General features: G+C 43.2%; 1 pseudogene; it reads left to right on the top strand.

The window, feature by feature from the left end:
- The first annotated feature begins 459 nt into the window (after nt 1-459).
- Nucleotides 460-7,936, top strand: part of LOC119279263 — a 15,311-nt pseudogene continuing 7,834 nt past the window's right edge.

Raw genomic sequence — 7,936 nt, 5'->3', positions numbered from 1 at the left:
TCCGCCCCCTTCTCCCCCTGCCCCGGCTATGTAGCAGATCGAGCGCGACAGTAGTGGCAGCAGAGCAGTCGCCGCCTCCACATCCTCCACCGCCTGCGCGTCCGGCGTCCCCTGCCACTGCCACACTCGTTTGTCTCTGAAGCTATGTAAGCGGCGTGCAAGCGGCGGATCGCGCAGGGCCGCGAGCACACCGTAGCGCCATCCTCTCCGCCCCCCGCTCGCCAGCGGCAGCTCCGCGCACCAAGGTACGTGCCTGGGCACCTCCCTCTCCCGTCGCTCCTCTTCCGTTTGGGGACCTCGCCAGTCGTCCTCTGGTCGACGCGTGCACAGTGTTAAAATTGCAAATTGAAGTTGATTAATAGGGTTCAAAGATACAAGTTCGAGTATCCAGTCTGAGGGGTTCTTGCGTGTGTGAAGGTGATATTGGAGGTGGTGGCGACGTTCCTGCTGGTGTTCGTGATGTGCGGGGCGACGTCCATCTACGGCGCTGATGTGACGCGCGTATCCCAGCTCGGCCACTCCGTCGGCGGCGGCCTCATTGTCACTGCAGTGATCTACGCCACCGACCACATCTCCGGCGCGCACATGAACACCGCTGTCACGCCCTCCATCTCCTTCCGGCATTTCCCCTGGATTCAGTTACGCATATACATCCATCCATCATGCTTCCTGCCTTCAACTTTTGTCTCAGGTATAGATGCGTAGCGAATGACATGTCATTGTTCAGTAGAACACTAGAACTTGCTTATCAACATGAACGTGCAAATAAGAAATTATCACCGCTTAATAATTAACCAGAGCTTAATTGATTTGCCAAGCAATATCATGTGCTTATTAGTTGCAAGCTGTATTGGTTTGCTCTGCTGCCATGTTAATTCTTTGTTTCCCCTTTGTGTTAACCACCTTGTGCTGTTGTACAGAAACTTTATTGAGAAATTGTCAGTTAACACTTGGATTTGTAACCACCTTGTGCATTCTATGATCAGTATTCAGTTATTTTGTACTGCTTTCTTCAAGGTTCAGGGTCTAGGCATATGGCTCCTTCTTAATTAGTACACATGGAGCTTAAACCAATTGTATCTGGAATTCAGTTGTAAGAAAGTGTCTAATCTGAAACAAGGCATGGGTGGGAATTCGTTTGGGCTAGAGTACACTACAATATGTTTCTTGTATGCTTTAGCCACTGTTAAATTACAGTACTACTACTAGTCTATATATGCAACTTGTCTACAGTAAAATTATTTGACTTGTTAAATAAGCCACACATAGTACTGCTACTAGTCTATATATGCAACCAGTACCTATGTTTCTCAATATAAAGACGTTTTGGTAGTTTAAATAATGGATGGAGTGATAGTTACAGTAGGTTTGAATCCCAATTTTTCTGTGGTAGCACAACAACTGTTGTGTCGCTCCTTATGTTAGCCGTGTTATTCTTCTGACCTGGCCGTATAGACACCTATGGTGCATAGCTAGCTGGCTATAGCTTCATCCTGCTGGCCTTTTTTGGACATTGTGCCGTTGGTTCTCATTTCACCTCATTTTATTGGTATACACCTGCAGAATTGTTTCCATACCAAGGGCCATGTTATTGTTTGAATTTCAGTTTTGTTCTGGTAATACAGAAAGTGCTCTGTTGGTTACTCATTTTACCTTGTTTTATTGGTATATATTCCTGCAGGCGGAGCAGCGGGTGGGGGAGCAGAATCAGGTGATGGCCAGCAAGTCAAGGCCGTCACAACGGCCGGCATGCACCACAAGGAGGAGGATGGCCTCTTCACCTACTCCGGCCCCGTCCTCCCCGACTCCTGGTCGTGCCCCTGTGCTCGATAGCGCCCTCACTCTTCTACTTCTACTACCTACTGTTGCTGTTGTGCTGCTATTTACGATGGTAGTATGCTGCTGCTGATGTTGTTGATGCCATGCTTTTTGTCTTGTCATGCACTGAAATTAATTGAGAATACTTAGTATGCTACCCAGTGATCTTGATTTCCTGTATGAGTAGTTATTGAATCCTGTTTCACTTGCTAGTACTTGGCTATGTGTTCGATTAATCAGAATACTACCAAAAAGACAGTCCTATTTCTGAACCATTTACCTTTGCTGTCTATTATTTTGTTTTGTTTTTCTTTGATCCTGTGACTACTTATGCTATGTTACATGATCAATACTCTCATAGTTTATGTATTTTTGTTAAAGCATGGAGTAACTTCTATAGTTTTGTTAAAAATTATCTTGGTCTTGGGCTGATTTGAGTACTACCAAGGGAAGGATATTGAACTTTCCTTGCGGATGCAGAGCGTGTAGGAGAATTCTACTTTGACAACAAATTAACTTGTCTTGAATTACTTCTTTTACTGGATGTTCAGAATGTTCAATTAACTGATTTGCACCTGTTTATGTTTATTTTGTCAACTTCTTATGTTAACTTGTCTTGAATTACCCCTGTATAGTGTAGCAAGTCTGTACTCTTGAATCAAATCATTCCATGCTTAAATGATAAAAATGATAAAAATGTCACATTTAATAGGATTGTAAACCTGATGTGATTGGAGTAGTTTTTACTCGCTGCTGTTAGTTACTAGTATTCACTGATTTTGCCTCAGTTTGCTTGTTTTACTCTTATTTATGCACACAGACTGCCTACAAGTTAATGTGCTGTTAGATTTGCCTTTATTTTGTTCCTAACAATTTTGTTTGATAACTTGCAGACGCTGTCCTTCATTCATGTTTCGCCGTGAGCTCCAGGACGAAGAAGTTAGAGTTCTAGCTTCTTGGAGCTAGTTATACTTAGATAACTAGGTTTTTTTTTCTGATTTTTTAGTTGTGTTAGCTGATGTGAACTAGTTCTGATGTGAACCATGTTTGACTGTAATGTGCCAAGTTTGGCTCTATTTGATTATATTCATGACGTGAACTATGTTTTCATGATATTTTGTTGTGCTCTATTTGAAGCATTGTGTAACTATTTATTGGATCGCTGAAATATGAGGAATATAATCCTGAAAACTGGGACCTACTTATTAGAACCTGACAATTGGGACCCATTATACTAGTGGATCCTTATCTTAAAAAACTAAAATCTGAAACTCTAGAGCCCAAAAGCCCACGTTGTAGCAAAATAAAAGACTGAATTGTTGGGCTTGTCCCATGTGGCTGACCAAAATTACCAGGAAAGCAAATAAAAAATAGGCTGATTTATTGGGTTTGGCCAAATAATAAATGTGCTAAATTAATGGGCTCGGCCCATCTAAAGCACCAAAATGGACCGGGCTGAATCTTGTGCCACATCAGCTTGCCACGCTGGATGCCTACGTGGCCTGGGGAGGTTGCTGGTGACCAAAACGCCACAGTAGGAATATTTTGGTCGTAAACGTCTTTGACCATTCCAGAAGAAAGGTCGCTATAGTCAGTTTACGATGGCCAGCTTTTGACCTTCTGCTTTTGGTCACAAAAAGGTCATAAATGGAAATTTGTGACCTCTCAGTGACCAATAGTGGTGGTCATAAGTTGACATATTTCTTGTAGTGCCTCTTCATCTCTCCGCCTCCTGCCTCTCTTCCTCGTACTCCTACTCGCTGCCACCAGCGAGGCCACCACATTCAAAATCATCAACCAATGCTCCTACATCGTGTGGCCAGCCGCTCTGCCTGGAGGTGGTGTGGAGCTCGGTCCAGGGGAGACATGGGCGCTGAATGTGCCCGCTGGTACCTCAGCAGGGCGCATCTGGGCACGCACAGACTGCTCATTCCATGGCGAAGGCAACGGGCCGTGCCAAACTGGCGGCTGTGGCGGCTTGCTCGCCTGCAAGGGCTATGGTCAACCACCCAACATGATGGCGAGTTCACGCTTGGCCAAGGCCAAACGAGTGACTTCTTCGACATCTCCCTCCTTGACGGCTTCAACGTGCCCATGGACTTCCTGCCGGTGCTGGTTCAGGGAACGTCAGAGTGCGCCAAGGGACCGCGCTGCACAGCCGACATCACATAGCAGTGCATAGACGAGCTGAAGGTGCCAGGGGGTTGTAACAGCCCGTGCACAGTGTTCAAGGAGGACAGGTACTGTTGTACTGGGAGCGCGGCAAACAACTGCAGCACCACGGACTACTCGGACTTCTTTAAGAAGATGTGCCCAGATGCCTATAGCTACCCCAAGGATGATTCCACCAGCATTTTCAGTTGCCCGGCGGGCACCAACTACCAGGTCATCTTTTGTCCCCTGACTAATCAAGCATTATCGCCTACACCTGAAAATCCCCTGCCTGCACCCACGACTAATGTAACACCTCCGACCCCAAGTACTCTGCCTGCAGCTATTGGGCCAACAAGCATGAAACCGAAATCCTCCTATGTAAGAAGAGTTGTTGCAATCCTAGCTCCCGTAGGCGGCTTCATTTTGCTCACCATCTTGTTCCTCATCGCCTTCTTTATATGTAAACAAAGAACACAACAAGAGCATGAGATGGAAGAAGAGGAAGAGTTTGGGGAGCTACAAGGAACACCAATGAGGTTCACATTTCAACAGCTAAGAGCAGCAACCGAGCAATTTGCAGACAAGCTCGGGGAAGGAGGATTTGGGTCTGTTTTCAAGGTATAGTTTGGTGATGAAAGGATTGCAGTAAAACGTTTGGATCGAACTGGTCAGGGCAAAAGAGAATTTTCGGCAGAGGTTCAGACAATTGGCAGCATTCATCACATTAATCTGGTGAGATTGATTGGTTTCTGTGCAGAGAAATCCCACAGGCTCTTGGTATATGAGTACATGCCCAAAGGATCCTTGGACAGATGGATCTATTGTCGACATGACAATGAGGCTTCTCCTCTGGATTGGAGCACACGGTGCAAGATTATAACTCATATAGCTAAGGGACTCTCTTATCTTCACGAGGAGTGCACAAAACGAATTGCTCATTTGGATGTCAAACCACAAAACATCCTCTTAGATGATGACTTCAATGCTAAACTTTCTGATTTTGGACTATGCAAACTCATAGATAGGGATATGAGCCAAGTTGTTATCAGAATGACACTAGTAGAAAAACACCTAATAGTCCCGGTTCGTGAGGGCCTTTAGTCCCGGTTCATGAACCGGGACAAATGGGTCGTTACTAATACCTCCACCCATTAGTCCCGGTTCAAACAAGAACCGTGACTCATGTGCCTCCACGTGGCTCTGTGCGCCTAGCCCAGTCAGGGGGCCTTTGGTCCCGGTTGGTGGCACCAACCGGGACCAAAAGTCCATGTTTTTTTTGGAAAGTGGCTGCTTTAGGGGTTTTGGGGTTATTTTTAGGTTGTTATATTAGCTAGCTAATAGAGAGAAGTGTCCTCTCTTATATATTCGTCCTTGGTTTACCAACGCTGCTGCTATATATGTTCATTTTACCCGCTGATATAATAACTCATGCATGCTCGCATACATCAGCATATATAATAACAAGTACTCGTCCTACTAATCATGCATCATCATACAACTTCTACTCGTTATTGATAATAAGTTATACGATCATCATCCTCATAGTCATCGAACCCAACCCTACATAATTGTTCTTAACACATGATCATCAGTATCAGGTAGGACCTAAACACCCTTAAGGTAAAATAGCATAAAACAATATAGACCCTGACTCTCCATTATGAAGAATGGCAATCATCCTGTCTCCAATTTTTGCCCTTCGCTGAATGTTGCTTCCAAGAAGCTCCTTACGACTGTCCATACATTTTTCCCATTCTTTGATTGTCATGTCTCCACTTCTTTTAGAAACACGGTATGGACAGTTCAGATTCATAGGAAGACCTGGTTGTATGTTCAAAACATGAAGGCTACCGTGTGTATACATCAGATGAGGCACACAATCATTCGGGATTATCTGTTGAAAAACATAGTAATAACTTCGTAGTTAGCAATGATATGATGTACTAGTTTTAGAGTGTGCAAGAAGATGCACGGATGTTATAATAGTAAAAAAATCTTACCAGGGTATCTCCATGATAGTTACCGTAGTTCAACACGTGCACTAGTGGCACGTATTGACCATAAAGTTGAGGAATTCGATTGTAGACATTGTAATTCTCAAGATCAGTACAAAATGCGACCGGATGATTTTTCTCCTGATAAGTTAGTTCGGAGCCTTCGGTGTAGTAGGTTCTGTCTACCATCTTCTGCACATTCTTTGAAGAATGAAAATAAGCTGTCAATGGAGAATAAGTTGTCAACTATTTTGAAATAAACAATACAAATTACTTAATAACTATGTTAAGCTCACATGGGGGAAGAATTGGAGGTGTATCCACAAGGACGAAAATCGTAGGTCTCTCTTGCTCGATTGTAGGATCACCAAGATCCATGGTAACAAGCATACCCTCATCAAAACCATACATCTTGCAAAGTGTTTCCCAATTTTTGCAACCAAAATGGGTTACACTCTGAGCATTGTACAACTTTACTTGAAAATCCACACCATGATGGGTACTTAGGATAATTTTTTTGGTTTCAAAACTTTCATGGTCTTTAAAACCCATCCTCTCCAAGACATAGCGTCTTGCAAAGCATGGGATAAGCTAGTCGAATTGGAAAAGATGAAAAATATTGTCATGATTAAAATAGTTGAAGTCATGAGTAATTACGAAAAAAACTATTATCGTCGGTTGCATACCGTATGAACATCGAAGGTCTCCTCGAGCTTAATGCTGAAGCGACGATCTTCGTACAGCACAATGAACCTGTCGCAGATACCTCGGTCATCGTGGCACCAGTCGCACTCCCCCGGGCGGTTTTCGTCATCCGATGAGTACGACATTTCCGGCCTACGTTCATAATTCAAATATTAAACTATATCATTATTATTAATCACGGGTTGACTATCGATGATCGATGTATGTAGCTCCTCCTTTCATTCTCTAAAGCATTATTATATCAAATTGTCTAGCACACAGGAATGAAGGAGAACTTATCCAATATGAGCATTCAATAAGCAAAACCAAATCATAAAATAAGCAAAACCAAATCATAAAATAAAGTATAGTATTCAAATTAGCATGCATTCAATAATTATAAGCAAAAGTACATCATCTCTTGGTGTCCGTACATCGTCGAATATTATCACTAATACAACTAGAACCGTAGCGCCCGACAGGTATCGATGCGGGCGGTGGACACCCAAAGATAAGGAACCATCACAGGATCATAGCTCCAGTGAGATCCCTGAAGAACCTGCCAGGTATTGTCGAACCTGCCCTCCAATGCAACCATGTAGCGACGGACGTTCTTGTCCTCCTCGCTGACACGGTGACGTACCACCTCCGCGGTGTCCGGATGCCTCACCACCGTCACTGGCCCACGCGACCGCCACCAAACAAGGATCAGGTCAACAACGGGCTGCCTCCTCACCAACCTACGTCCCCCGGAAGGTAGCACCTCCCAATACCAGCCCGGCGGAGCCCAGTCTCAAACATGGCCCTGACCAAGCAGGCCTCCACCGCCGAGTCGACGACGACGAGGATGCGGGATAGGCATCGCCGACGTCGATGCGGCAACTACTTGTATATATAGTTAAATAAAAGTAGTTTTATTAATTAAATCAACTATCTAGTTCAACTACTAAGCACTTACTATAAATAAATAAGTAGTACTTACTAAAAACAAACTACTTCTATATATAGTAAAATAAATTAGTTTATTAAATCAACTAGCTAGTTCAACTATATATAAACTACTTCTTATTTTTTTCCTTTTTCTAAATACTATGAACAAAAAAATCATTAAAATTCTATGAACAAAATTAATTACTACACATCTAATCTAACAAAAAAATCTAATCTAACAAAAAAAATCTATGAACTACATATCAAAATTACTACACATCTAATCTAGCAAAAAAAATCTAATTAATCTAACAAAAAAATCTAACATAATATAAACAAATTAATTACTACACATC

Source organism: Triticum dicoccoides, chromosome 3B (assembly GCF_002162155.2).
Source record: "Triticum dicoccoides isolate Atlit2015 ecotype Zavitan chromosome 3B, WEW_v2.0, whole genome shotgun sequence".
NCBI lineage: Eukaryota > Viridiplantae > Streptophyta > Magnoliopsida > Poales > Poaceae > Triticum > Triticum dicoccoides.
Note: the sequence above shows the minus strand (reverse complement) of the source record. Positions and strands in the feature narration are given on the sequence as shown.